The sequence below is a fragment of the Schistocerca piceifrons genome, chromosome X (assembly GCF_021461385.2).
Source record: "Schistocerca piceifrons isolate TAMUIC-IGC-003096 chromosome X, iqSchPice1.1, whole genome shotgun sequence".
NCBI lineage: Eukaryota > Metazoa > Arthropoda > Insecta > Orthoptera > Acrididae > Schistocerca > Schistocerca piceifrons.
The window spans coordinates 558,991,694-559,006,887 of record NC_060149.1 but is presented as its reverse complement, the minus strand read 5'-3'; positions in this window follow the sequence as shown (position 1 = coordinate 559,006,887).

Below are 15,194 nucleotides of genomic sequence, written 5' to 3'. Positions count from 1 at the left end.
GCAGTTATGATTATAACAATAGTAATAATTATAGTAATAATATGTGATCTGAGGCTTTCTCGGCATATAGGCCGCTTCCAAGGTTCTCCGATGTACTGTTGGATCCAGTCGTCAGGGGTTCACGATAGTTAGGAGAACAACCGTTCCACCATGATCAGGTGGTGCTGACGGAATTCCTCCAGCATCACCTGGTCATGGTGCAGCGGTTGTTCTCTTAAGTATCGTGCACCTTCGACAACTGGATCCGGCAGTACACCCGAGAATTTCGAAAGCAATGATATTAATAATTTTTATCACTACTATTACAATAATAATAACAACAACGGTAACAGTTACAAATATAATTTATACGTGTACAAAATAGGTATTTTGTGACATAGAAATTTCTGGGGAAGGGAACTTCAAGGAGACTGTAACAGCTAAAAATGGAAATGAGCGTATGGCAGCCTTGGCCGGCAGGCCCCATCCGGGGAAGTTCGGTCACCAAGTGCAAGTCTTATTACAGCCACCATCATAATGGGTGACTTGCGTGTCGGTGATGAGGATGAAATCATGATGAGGACAATACAACACCAGTCCAAGAGTGGAGAAAATCTCTTCGCAGGCGGGAATTGAATCCGAGCGCGCTTGTATGGGAGGCGAGCACGTTACCACCCAGCTAAGTAGGCGAACTGCTAGAGGCAAAAACATTAGGTAATGAGGGAGATCTGAGTGGTAAGAAGATGTAAAGGGGTTATACGTGGGTACAAGGATAGTGCTTGTCATTATTGCTGCTTCAGTAGATATGCCACTACCTGTCTTTTAAAACTGATATGTTATTCACTTCTCTAACACATTGAGGGAGGTTATTCCTCCCACTGAAAAGGACTTCAAAAAAGTGACTGAGCAATGAAGTTTGGAACGAGTGTTTCCGCCATGTTGTTGAGACGAGAACATTAAGGTCAAGGAGAGGTATGAGGTCAGTGTACGTCGATAAGACAGTAGAGAACACAGAGTATACGGAAATTTCTGCATCTCTACGCACGCCACCAGGGTAGATATTCATATGGCCATAATATACTATCAAACAATGGAAAGTCACAGATATATCGAACACAGGCATTCACAACCAGTTCCAGGCGCCGTGAGCTTTGCATCGCTGTAATCAATAATTTCAAGTGCAGTTATTTGTACAAGTTTCCTTTTCAGATCAAAAGGGAAGAGCTTTTTAGATATTTGTAGGGCATGGAGCGATGCTGATACCTTCTTTTACATTGCTGTTATGCGCTCAGGCCAATTTAAATTCTCGTCTATTATTATTCCTAGTCTCTTGGCCAATGGAAAGACGTTGTTATTTATCCCATTTAGGATTAAAGATGATGGTGAATGCATGTATTTCGGGCTAATGTGCCTAGAATGAACTACCATTGCAGCCGGGGTTTAGAATGGGTTGAGCTTTAACCTTATAGTCTGTGCTCATTTTGATAGTGCACACAGAAAATACTCGATAGTTGTTTTCAGGTTTATTGCTTTTGCACGTTGGTACAACTGGAGGTCATCAGAATACATGTGATATTTGCAGAGGGGAAAATTTGATGACACATCATCGACATACACTTACAGAGGTAATATAACAATGAAATATATATATATATGTATATATATATATATATATATATATATATATAATTGATTACCCTGTCATCGTTTCTCTCTTGATCTGTTTTAAGTTCTTAGACGGCTGGCTAAAAATCATTTTCACTTTTCTTTCCCATCTCCTTCATCAAGAGCCTCAAGAAAACCCTGCATTTTATACCTTCGCAATATGAACCAATGCACCGACAAGTTTTGCGCTATATGTGATGTGGGCTTCATAGGTGAGATGTTAATTCGGTTCCTCATGAGACACCATGCTTTCTCTCGCGTTCACTTAAGGACTAATAAATAAGCAAAAACATACTTATACTTACAGTATACTTCCTGTGTTGAGAATAAATGAAATATAAAAGCAGCCGTGAACTTCATTTTCTGGTAGATGTGTACTTTGTGTGTAACGGAGCTCTATCTGTACGAAGAATGAGTACAATATTCAGCAAAAACGTTAATTACTCTGCTCTTCTTTAGAGGACAAAGTTGATGGCAACACGGTCCGTGGTTGCACGATGTGCGAAATTTCATTTGTATTTTGTATCTCTCGGACAGCGATGAGTGCTTCATCGCTAAGAGCTGTTTCTCCGCAGCGCACAGAGAGCGCGCGGTAATTGCGCTCTAATTATGAGCAAAGTCATTTTATGAATCTAACTAACCTTGGTGTACATCTTACGCTAATCCTCCCCTGCATCTGAAAACGACGTCAGACCAGCGTTTCCGCTCCCTTAAATACGACTTAATATTACGCTGCGCCACAAACAGCGCGTTTTGTGTCAAAGCATTGAAAAGGTTTTGAAAGATGCAAGCGTGTATTACTGTTGTTGGATCTGTTGCGTGGAATAATTTGAATTCAGCTAATTATTTTGAAAGGTCCGAAACAATAAGCACAGTGTCATTTTGTGAATGAATATTTCACTCTGAAACGGAATGTGTACTATTATAAAACAGACAGTTTACAACCGTGTGCAGATCCGCGTACTTAATGAACATTCCTGCTTTTTTCGAGAAATGCGGTTACCAAATAAACTAGCCAGCTACATCAAACAAATTGAATTCACAGCTCCAATTATGTCACTCTCCTCTCATACTTTACACCGCCCTGTCCAGCCATATTGATAAAACATTTATGGAATATTCCTCAGTGATTGGAGGAACATAGACGAATAAAAAACTAAAATGCATAATACATATGTTTTATAATAACTTTTTGTAGTTCGTTTTGAATCGAATTTCTGATTTGTAGGCAATCATCAAATGATTTAAATATAGACAATTAGTCCACACAGCGAGAGTGACGGTTTATAGCTGTATAAAGAGTATTGTACTAAAGACATCTGACCTTCTAAAGCTATATATCAATACAAAAAATACTAGCATATGAAATTCAAAAACAAGTTATAAGAATATAAATCTGATATTGCTTTATACTCGAAGATGAAAAGTATAAGAATGTATAAGCAAAAACGGTACACAGGTAAGTACTCTCACAGACTACTATGTTTTGTGGCCAAACCAAGTGGTGAATGTGATAACAGGTAAATAGAAAAGAATGGAAGGAGAGGAAGGAATCAGTGGACTCTGTGGGGAACAAATTTTGCTATTTACAACTAGCATATTATCTCAAAAATGGCTCTGAGCACTATGGGACTTAACTTCTGAGGTCATCAGCCCCCTAGAACTTAGAACTACTTAAACCTAACCAACCTAAGGACGTCACACACATCCATGCCCACGGCAGGATTCGAACCTGCGACCGTAGCGGTTGCGCGGTTCCAGGCTGTAGCGCCTAGAATCGCTCGGCCACTCCGGTCGGCGTATATTATCTAATGAAGAGAAAAAATATTAAATGGCTGCTGCGACCGTAGTAAGTGTGAAAAGTGAAAGTGTGTTTCGTCACTTTGGATTAAGGCAGGACTTCTTGACTGGTATTTATTGATAGTCATGATTGCGAGCAATGACAGTTTTCAGCCTTTCGTTCCTCTATGGAGAACAACACATTTAATATCGTAAGAATTACATTCGTTCAGAGCCAGTTCAGCCAAAACTGAATCTTTCTTTTGCAGACTCCAATCCTTTCATATTCAGTCAGTGTATTAGTTGTAAACGTACATGAATGGTCCACATTTAATTTGCCATACAAACTGCAGGATATATCAACAGGATGTGGACAACAGTATTCCTACTTCAAAATGCTGATTTATATTTCTTGAATTTTAGTTTGCTGGCACGATCCCCTAAGTTCTTAAATACAGTACCGGAATAGACATGTCGACGATATACTTTGTTGCGGATAAATAACCGTCACACAGTTAAACCAATTTTTCAAACATTTAATTTCAGACCACAGTAAAATTAGGTTAACAATGGAGTTGGGAGGAGATTCAATAAACTTCTTTGGCCTTACCACTAACGTTAACAAACAAAAGATTTACAGGAAAATAACTCCTACAGGTAATGAAACAGAAGAGAGCAGTACCTCTGTATCCTCCTCAGAAAGCGTAAAATCACACTGATACCAAATGGACTCCCACGTAATATGTATGAAGAACTTCTCAGCAAACTGAAATTCATGAAATGCAAATCGGTTTCTTATATTAGAAATACCGTTACCAACATGGTGTTAGTATTATAATGTACTGTTAGTATTATATCATCGTGTGATACATAGCTCAGGAGATATGATGTCATAAACACTGATATGAGTGAAAAATTACCGCATCATGCGTGACGTTTAAATTTATTACTTCTTTGCTACTGACTCCATTCACGAAAATGTTGGCAGACAGTATCCACATATCACGCTGAGTCTACTTACAGAAGTATATCATTGTACAACAAATAGTTCAGGAGATATGGCATCATAAACGTCAGAAGAAATAACATCATAAAGACTGAGCTGCATGAAAACGAAAAAAACAGGGCAAAATTCGCTAGACGTATATGTGTATGTATGTGTGTGTGAAACATGTTAAATGTATGTGGAATATAAGTGATACTTGCGTATGTGGGCAAAGTTGGAGATAAAAGACTTCTCCAAAACACGAGCATCGATTTCAACCAAACTTGGATGGGATATGGAAATACTATTTACTATATGGAAACAAATACTATGGGGGTAAGAAACAATAACCTCATTCTGGGGTGGTGGTAATTAGGAGGAGTAAGAAAGGGAGGAGGAAGAGAAGTACAGAGAGAGAGGGGAAGGAGAAGTTGGACACAGATTTGGGGGAGTAGGAGATGGACAGAGGAAGGAGGAAGGGATAATGGATAGAGAAGGGGAAGAGGAGAAGAAGTACAGAAAGAGGGGGCAAGACGAGGTAGACGGATGAAGGAAAGATGAGGGGAGGAGCAGATGAACAGAGATGGGGAGGAGGAAACGGTCAGATAAGGGGCCAGTGGGAGAGGGAATGACGAGACGGACTGAGTGAAGTATGGGATGAGATTATAGAGAGAGCAGGAGCAGGAGATACACAGAGAGAGGGGGAGGAGACAGAAGGAGTGTGGAAGAGATAGAGGGACTAGAAAGAGGTGGACTTAGAGGAAGAGGAATACATGGCCAGAGGGGGAAGGTGCAGATGAACTGAAGGAGGAGTTACAAATGGACAGAGAGAGTGGGCAGGATCAGAACGACAGAAAGAGGAGGGCGTAGCAGATGGGCAGAATGAGTAGAAGAAGGAAATGGGCATAGACTGTGGGGTGGTGGAATGGGACAGAGATGGGGGGGAAAGGAGATGGGTAGATATAGACACACAGGCAATGGATAGATTGAGGGATAAATACATACCCTGCAACGTTAGGTATAAAAGAACCTTTTTTATGAATTTCTTTATACTTGTGATTTTGTGTATTTATATAGTTCTGAAAGGATACATATATTTGGAAAAAACAATCGGTGTGCAGCTATGAAATCGCGCTTCTGTGTATAGACTGTCTGTTTAGTCTTAAGTTGTCTGAGAATGGTCTAGAAAACCGTGGTCCACTTCACAGGAAACTAAAAAATAAATGTTGTTGTGGAACATCAGTTCTATACGTTTCTGTTTTTGTCGTTTTTTTTCAGTTTCCTCATGCGTTCTCCAGTATTCCCAATTTCCAGAACTATTTCTTCAACAAGGACACGACCGATTTTTTTTTTTTTTTTGCCTATATCCTCGTCCAATTGAAGGTGTACTCCATTTCATAATATCAGTGGCAAGTGCAAAACATAGTTCGCCTGCTTAGCTGAGTGATAACGTGCTTGCCTCCTATGCAGCAGGCCCCCGTTCGATTCCAGGCCGGGTTGGAGATTTTTCCCGCTCGTGGACTGGGTGTTGTAGTGTCCTCCTTATCATTTCATCTTCATCATCGGCACGCAAGTCGCCCAATGTGGCGTCGACTGAAATAAGACTTGCACTTGGGGGCCGAACCCAAATGGGGCATCCCGGTCAACAACGCCAAACGATCGTTTCATTTTACCGACAAGACATTTACCTGTAAGCTCAAATTTTAGTTTCCAATACAATACACACAATATCGTCATTAATATATCTTGTGAACTCACGTAGTTCATTCATATAAATTAAATCTGTTGTAGAGTTCTGTAACGTAAAGATCTCAATGTTCCTGAGCTAATACCTGTGTTGTGTCCAGAAGGTCTCCATGCCTCCTAGCTTCCACATGCAGAAAACTAAATCGGTAGGGTATATTAAGATATCACAATCACACAATGTTGAAGGTCTCTTTCCTAATTTGTGTAATTGAGAGGGTGTGGACTACCTCATGTCATAAAATTAACCATAAATCTCTCTGCACTGATATTCATTTGTAATCTCTGTTTCCTATGTTCAGAAGGAGACTGTATACTTTATTTCCTGCATCTGAACTGTTCCGGAAGTACTAAGGAATGACGAAACACGTTTGAAGTTCTCTAACGCTACAGATACAGCAATAAGGAATAGCGCAGTAGGCAGTACAGTTGAAGAGGAATGGGCATCTCTAAAAAGAGCCATCACAGAAGTTGGGAAGTAAAACATAGGTACAAAGAAGGTAGCTGCGAAGAAACCATGGGTAACAGAAGAAATACTTCAGTTGATTGATGAAAGGAGGAAGTACAAACATGTTCCGGGAAAATCAGGAATACAGAAATACAAGTCGCTGAGGAATGAAATAAATAGGAAGTGCAGGGAAACTAACACGAAATGGCTGCAGGAAAAATGTGAAGACATCGATAAAGATATGATTGTCGGAAGGACAGACTCAGCATACAGGAAAGTCAAAACAACCTTCGGTGACATTAAAAGCAACGGTGGTAACATTAAGAGTTCAACGGGAATTCCACTGTTAAATGCAGAGGAGAGAGCAGACAGGTGGAAAGAATACATTGAAAGCCTCTATGAGGGTGAAGATTTGTCTGATGTGATAGAAGAAGAAACAGGAGTCGATTTAGAAGAGATAGGGGATCCAGTATTAGCATCGGAATTTAAAAGAGCTTTGGAGGACTTACGGTCAAATAAGGCAGAAGGGATACATAACATTCCATCAGAATTTCTAAAATCACTGGGGGAAGTGGCAACAAAACGACTATTCACTTTGGTGTGTAGAATATATGAGTCTGGCGATATACCATCTGACTTTCGGAAAAGCATCATCCACACATTTCCGAAGACGGCAAGAGCTGACAAGTGCGAGAATTATCGCACAATCAGCTTAACAGCTCATGCATCGAAGCTGCTTACAAGAATAATATACAGAAGAATGGAAAAGAAAATTGAGAATGCGCAAGGTGACGATCAGTTTGGCTTTAGGAAAAGTAAAGGGATGAGAGTGGCAATTCTGACGTTGCGGCTAATAATGGAAGCAAGGCTAATGAAAAATCAAGACACTTTCATAGGATTTGTCGACCTCGAAAAAGCGTTCGACAATATAAAATGGTGCAAGCTGTTCGAGATTCTGAAAAAAGTAGGGGTAAGCTATAGGGAGAGACGGGTCATATACAATATGTACAGCAACCAAGAGGGAATAATAAGAGTGGACGATCAAGAATGAAGTGCTCGTATTAAGAAGGGTGTAAGACAAGGCTGTAGCCTTTCGCCCCTACTCTTCAATCTGTACATCGAGGAAGCAATGATGGAAATAAAAGAAAGGTTCAGGAGTGGAATTAAAATACAAGGTGAAAGGATATCAATGATACGATTCGCTGATGACATTGCTATCCTGAGTGAAAGTGAAGAAGAATTAAATGATCTGCTGAACGGAATGAACAGTCTAATCAGTACGCAGTATGGTTTGAGAGTAAATCGGAGAAAGACGAAGGTAATGAGAAATAGTAAAAATGAGAACAGCGAGAAACTTAACATCTGGATTGATGGTCACGAAGTCAATGAAGTTAAGGGATTCTGCTGCCTAGACAGTAAGATAACCAATGACGGACGGAGCAAGGAGGACATCAAAAGCAGACTCGCTGTGGCAAAAAAGGCATTTCTGGCCAAGAGAAGTCTACTAATATCAAATACCGGCCTTAATTTGAGGAAGAAATTTCTGAGGATGTACGTCTGGAGTACAGCATTGTAAGGTAGTGAAACATGGACTGTGGGAAAACCAGAACAGAAGAGAATCGAAGCATTTGAGATGTGGTGCTACAGACGAATGTTGAAAATTAGGTGGACTGATAAGGTTCTACGCAGAATCGGAGAGGAAAGGAATATATGGAAAACACTGATAAGGAGACAGCACAGGATGATAGGACATCTCCTAAGACATGAGGGAATGACTTCCATGGTACTAGAGGGAGCGGTAGAGGGCAAAAACTGTAGAGGAAGACAGAGATTGGAATATGTCAAGCAAATAATTGAGGACGTAGGTTGCAAGTGCTACTCTGAGACGAAGAGGTTAGCTCAGCAAATTTCTAAGATTTGTGTTGACTGTGATGATCTTTTTACTTTGTCTAAATTATCGCATAGTAATCAATGTCTTGCGGCAGGTTCTATTACTGTGACGTCTGCGAAGATACCTCCTTGCTTTACGCATCTTAGTGTGACACTGACCGAGTCGGACTTGGTGAGACCTAGTATTTGCTGAAAACCCCACAATGTCAGTCACAATGTCAATCAGGATTGCATTGTGGTGTAGCTTTACAGCATGTTGTATCATGCAGTGCAGGCACTGGCTATTTTATTCACTATTTTAGCCATCTTTCTCTGTGTCGAATGGTGTCGAGGAGTTTCTTCTGTCATCGAGAAATAACACTAAGTAACTGCAAATAGTGCTACTCGTAATTGGGCTTTTATCTAACTTAAGCGTTCAGGTTTAGGAGAGCTTTTGTATGTTGCTCCTCTACAACCGCAGCGTTCTTGAGAGCGCAGAATTTGCGCTTTTTCTTCTATCTTCCGTCTGAAAACCTCAGACATTACCAACAACTCCATCCCTATCGTAAATCCCGTCGAACAGTTCCATCATTCACTTCTACAGTCTTAGAAAACTGCTACGCGTATGGAGCACTGTGCTAGCCTTTGGCAATATACTGTTTAGCTGTGTACTGTATAGTGAGTGATTTGTCTTTTTTTATCCTTTTTTAGTCATCCGTCTAGTGACTGGTTTGATGCTGCCCACCATGAATATCTCTGCTGTGATAATCTTTTGAGCTCAGAGTAGGACTTGTAACTTGCCTGCTCCATTGTTTGCTGGATGTGTACCAATCTCTGTCTTCCTCTGCAGTTTTTACCCTCTACAGCTCCCTCTAGTACCACGGAAGTTATTCCCTGATGCCTTAACAGATGTCCTATCATCCTGTCCCTTTTTCTTGTCAGTGTTTTCCATATACGCCTTTCCCACCGATTCTGCGAAGAACCTCCTCATTTTTTACCTTATCAGTCCATCTTATATTCAACATTCTTCCGTAGCACCATATCTGACTTCCTTCGATGGTCTTCTGTTCCGGCCGGCCGCGGTGGTCTCGCGGTTCTAGGCGCTCAGTCCGGAACCGCGCGACTGCTACGGTCGCAGGTTCGAACCCTGACTCGGGCATGGATGTGTATGATGTCCTTAGGTTAGTTAGGTTTAAGTAGTTCTAAGTTCTAGGGGACTGATGGCCACAGATGTTAAGTCCCATAGTGCTCAGAGCCATTTGAACCATCTTCTGTTCTGGGTTTCCCACACTAGCTTACAGTGCTGTGTTCCAGACGTGCATTTTCAGGTATTTCTGCCTATGGATTATGTTTGATACAAGTAGAATTCTCTTGGCTAGGAATGCCCTTTTAGCCATTGGTAATCTGCTTTTTATGTCCTTCTTGCTCCTTTCATCTATCTGTATATTGTATGAGTACAGTTTTCGCAAATTTCATTCATCGTAAAATGAATTTCGCTTGAATATTCCACGAACAACTGTTAAAGGTCATAATATATCACATCCGCAGTGAATGACTTTAATTTACTAGAGCTTACTTGGCAGTAGTAAGGAACCACGTGTCCAGCTAATACTGCGCTCTAGACCTCGGTTAATTGCTTCCAGTTCTGAGGGAAATTCGGGCCTTCAGTTAACGTCCAATAATTTCGGGACATGAGACTTACTGGAGTTTGCGAAAAAGTCAGCCCCACCCCTCCCCAGCGTCTAGCTGCGCGGCGCACTGTCAGAGTTTGAAGGACATTCTACACAAGTTTGCTGAAGCTAAGCACCCAGCGCTGTGAAATCCTGCTTTATACTCTCGCTCAGCTTGTGCCTTTCAGTGAGAAGTACATTGTATTTTAAGTTGTAAATTAAACGTTTTCACAAAATTATGCCGCATGTCAGTGAGACAAAGCGACTAGGGAAATGGGTTTCGTATTTCTTTTTCATGGAGAATATGAAGTGCTTCCCATTTTGCCGAGAAATTATTGAGACATGGAGCAAAAATATGTTCGCCAAGAGGGTAGCAATATCATGATGAAATATAACACAATACGCTCTTATTCAGACAGCAGTGAGCTTTATGTAATATATGCTGGCCTTTGCGGAGCTCTGTTTATTACAGAACAATTCAATATGATGTCAACGACAATATCTGCAGGTAATATTGCTGGCGCAAATTTTTCTCTTTTTCGACTCTTTCGCGCGCGTCTGATTAAACTGGATGTGTTTTCTAGTGCAATAACTATAATGCAGAGAGCATTCTGCGTAATTTCGGAACCTTGCTGCCAACAATGAGTAGATACGAAGACAAGTATGCTGCGCCTAATATTCCAGACACTGTTGAGAGAAAAATACATCTCGCTTGCTTTTCCTTCATGTATTGCCGTCTTGATATATTAGATACTACATAATTAGCTTTCCTTTTACAGCGGAAAGTGAGGTGCATGGTATGCTTTCAGATTCAGTTAACCAGACTGTGACGTTCTATCGACGTCCTTGTATTTTCTATCGATGCTATACAGCAATGACTGACCGTCACGTAACTGTAATGACTCAAACAATCACACCAGAAAGAATATTCGTAGGCTATTTTGTAGACTGAAGTGTTTAAAGAAGTGATGTCTATAGCGAACACGATTTTCGTTTTACTGTATAATCATTAAATGATCGTGACGGAAACAGAATTGAGGAAATTTCATGCATGCGAGATTTGATAACAGAATTAGAGAATGTCAGTTTTTCTGAAAATTAAACTTTGTTTACTCATCGCTACTAACTCTGTCCCCTTCAGTCTACGCCTCACGAAATACTGAAGATTTGTGACACTTCTCAACAATTCTGTCTATTGCTTCAGTGTAGAAAAAAACGTTGTTCGTCCATAGGTTTTGTCAGCTTCGTTAATAGGAGAAATATACAGGATGATTCAGATGCTGACGCATTATAATAGCATTAAATTTGGCCAAAAATTCACTAATCATTATAGAAGTGCAGACTCTTTGATATACTGCGTTATAGATCTGTGCTTTTTCTTTGGATTTCTTGATCCAGACGGTGTAAAACTTCTAGATAGTGCTCGTTATTAACAGAATGACCTAGTTGCAAATACTCATGGTACGCCATGCCGTTAAAACTGAAGAACAGAAGAGATGCAACGATTCTCAAATAAAGACGGAAGATTGGTGTTTAACTTTCCGTCGGCAACGAGGTCAGCAGGGACGGAGCACAACCTCAAATTAGGGCAGGATGGGGAAGGAAATAGGCCGTCCCCTCTCAGAGGAACCATTCCGGCATTTACCTTAAGCGATTTAGAGCAATAACGGGAAACCTATATCTGGATAGCCAGATGGGGATTTGCGCCGTCGTCCTCTCAAATGTTAGTCTAATGTATTAACCACTGTACCACGTAGCTCAATATTTTTGAATAAACTTTCCACTCACACGTTTTATGGCCAAGATATTACGAGATAGCTTAGCATAAGCAAATTCTATGCCCGCATCATCAGACGCTTACATAATCACGATGGGCAGTATTAATTTTCCTTATTCCGAAATTGACATTGGTTGATATCTGTACTGGAGTTTCCACGTCACCCTCGACAAGTCGCTCTTGGAAACCTCTGTACTGTTGGAAAATACTTTTTCGATTGATAGCATTCATTTAATGTTTCAGTCAATCAGTGATTCACATGAAATCCAACATATTTTAGTGGCACACTGGAGATCAAACTTAAAAATTCTGGCATCGGTGTTGGGTGTGGTGCCACATATCAGCACAACCGCACGAGCGTCCCTGTGTGGCAGCAGAACTGCAAGTTTCCGTCAGACGCCGACAGCAGTAGTGCAGGATCCGGCAGAACCAATAGAACACGCATGCTCAGCCACGCTCTACGGGCGCCATCTGTCGCCACAGTATAGGATGGCTGGCGGCAGCCACACCTGCCTACTCGTAGGCATATTGTGTCGTGTAGTGACCAGAGCAACGTATGGAGAAACAGCGATATAATCTAGCGTCGTTGTTGCCGTACACAGATTTTAAGTACCAAACCACAAGAAAAGATCTGAAATGGCTAATTTCAGTGATTGGTCACCGATTGTGTAGTAAATCCATATCGGAACAAACGCTAACAAGCTGATACTGCTATATTTACTTGCGTGGTACGTTGATTAAACTTTAATACTTACGCGAACCTTTTTCAGTACGTTCAGTGCAGAAAAAAACCCGGTCCTACAGATGACGAATGGTATGGCAACATGATGTCTATTGGATACGTCCAGCGTTACTAATCGTAGAAATTTTGATGTGGATACGGCAACAGAACGTAATCAAAGAACGTCTACGTTGCCATCTTTGGGACTTTGAAAAAGATCGAATCACTGGCATGAACAACGTCGAAGCATCACACTGAAAGATTGCAGACAGTTGGCTGTAGCGGAATGACTGTAGAATGAATGGTGATGAGATGTTCTCAGTACTACCCTGTGGCAAAACGATGAGGTACGGGCATCCCTGTTAAATGGAGGTGAAATGCTAAGCAATATGTGGCAAGCACGTTAAACCTTATTGTTGTATTCCACATGACGAGGCTACGATAACGCAAGACTGCACACTGCAGTTCAGATCACTAACGCCTTGATAAATGTATAGTATCTTGGCTCTGCCTGCACAATCTCCTGATTTGTCACCCATAGAATATTTCTGCAACGCAACAGGAAGACGTGCACTTTCATACCATGCTCCAACTAGCTCTCCACATTAACTTACAGGTCACGTGTATTAGACATGGCAGTAAATTCCTCTGCATGATGTACAGAGTCTTTTTGCGTCCACGCAACAACGAATACAAAAGTCTAATCATGCCTATTGGGATCCCACAACATACTTATACTAAAAGCAGAGATCAGTTCCACATAGAATTAAAGCATAATCGTTTATTATTCTCAGAATGATGATCATCTATACAAAGTTTGATAAAATTAGGACGGTTGCTCGATAGTGTAACGCTTTCTAATCACCTTAGAAAAGTTACAGGGTGTCCCATTTTGTTGAACATCCCAAAGATCTGTTTTCCAGAAGCAAAATTAAAAATGTATCAAACAAATTTTGTTTGGCTACCAGGGGAACATAAATTAGCCTGAGTGCTTTCTTGTGTATTTGTCGTTGCGAAGGTATGAACAGTATTAAGTCATTTTAAAAAGCAACGACCAGTTTTTATTCAGCAACCCCCTTTCTCAACTTAAGACTTGTTCAGAAAATTATCACAGTCTACCATTCCTGTAAGCACGACGTTATTAAACTTGTAACACAAAGTTAAGTTTCACTCTCCTGCACTAGCACGTAGTGCCAGTACCCTGCGTAACATAACCCATTCACTTGGTGCAGTTGACAGTACACAAATGGAAACACAAGAGAAATACGCACCGTCGTTCAGCCAACCATCTTCAGCACAAGGATTGTGTGAGTACAATATAAGCCAATAATGAGAATGCAGAAATACTAATCATCTTTGGAGAATATACGATAGCGATTTGCAAAGTATTGTCTCCAAAATTTTTCTGTGAAAACTCTGAAGACTTTCTAAATAAAACAAACGTTATTAAAAGTCTACGTTTTTATTCTTCATGTCTGCATATTTGTTTCTCAACATAGACATCCTAGCGACCAACACATTTTGATGTGTCGGCAGCTGGGCCAACACCTTGTAGATCGAGATGGCTGAAAATGCACGCTAGACTAACGCAGACGGGCGTGAAGTACTGGAACAGGCTACGTAATTAATGCTATGAATAAAAGTACGTAGCTGGATTAATACTTATCTTTAATCAATCATTGTGGTACATCGCTCTTGACTATACACAGGAGACTTTAATTACAATCACTGTAAGGCTAATGGCGCCTTGCTAGTTCGTAGCCATTAACTTAGCTGAAGGCTATTCTGTCTCTCGGCTAATGAGAGAGAAAGGCTTCGTACATCTAGTCGCTAGCTAGGTCGTCCGTACAACTGGGGCGAGTGCTCTATCGTATATCGAGACCTGCCTTGTGGTGGCGCTAGGTCTGCGATCACAGTGGCGACACGCGGGTCCGACATGTACTAAATGGACCGCGGCCGATTTAATCTACTACCTAGCAAGTGTGGTGTCTGGCGGTGACACCACACATTTCTCCAAACGAGAGACCAGTTTGTTGATGCCGTCACTATAGATTGTATAACTTTTTTAACGGAGTCACAACCTCACCTGTGCTTTCACCGCTTCATCACTATCAAAGCGAAATCCTCGAAGGTGTTCTTTAAATTTTCGTAACACACGAAAAACGGATGGGGCCAAGTTGGGACTGTGCAGAGAATGATTGATGACGGCGAACCCAAGGCTTCGGATTGTCGCAGATGCATTGTTTGTCTGTGGTCTGGTATGGTCATGCTGAAGGAAACGGTGCTCAATGTGTAGATGAACTCTTTGAATTCAAAACTAGATTATAATATGCACCTACATAGTTATGTTACAGACCTCCATTTTTCGAGTTACAATACTGAACCCTCTAGTGGCAGAGGGCTGCAATTATGTAGACAAGTAAGATAAAGGCGTGGAATGTTAATATAGCTTGTCTTATTTTTAAAAATTTTTAAGACTTTTCACATAAGAAATTCGAAGACATTACGTATTAGCTTGCGCTCGTAAGTCAGCAGACAATAGTCTGCTTTCGCCATAA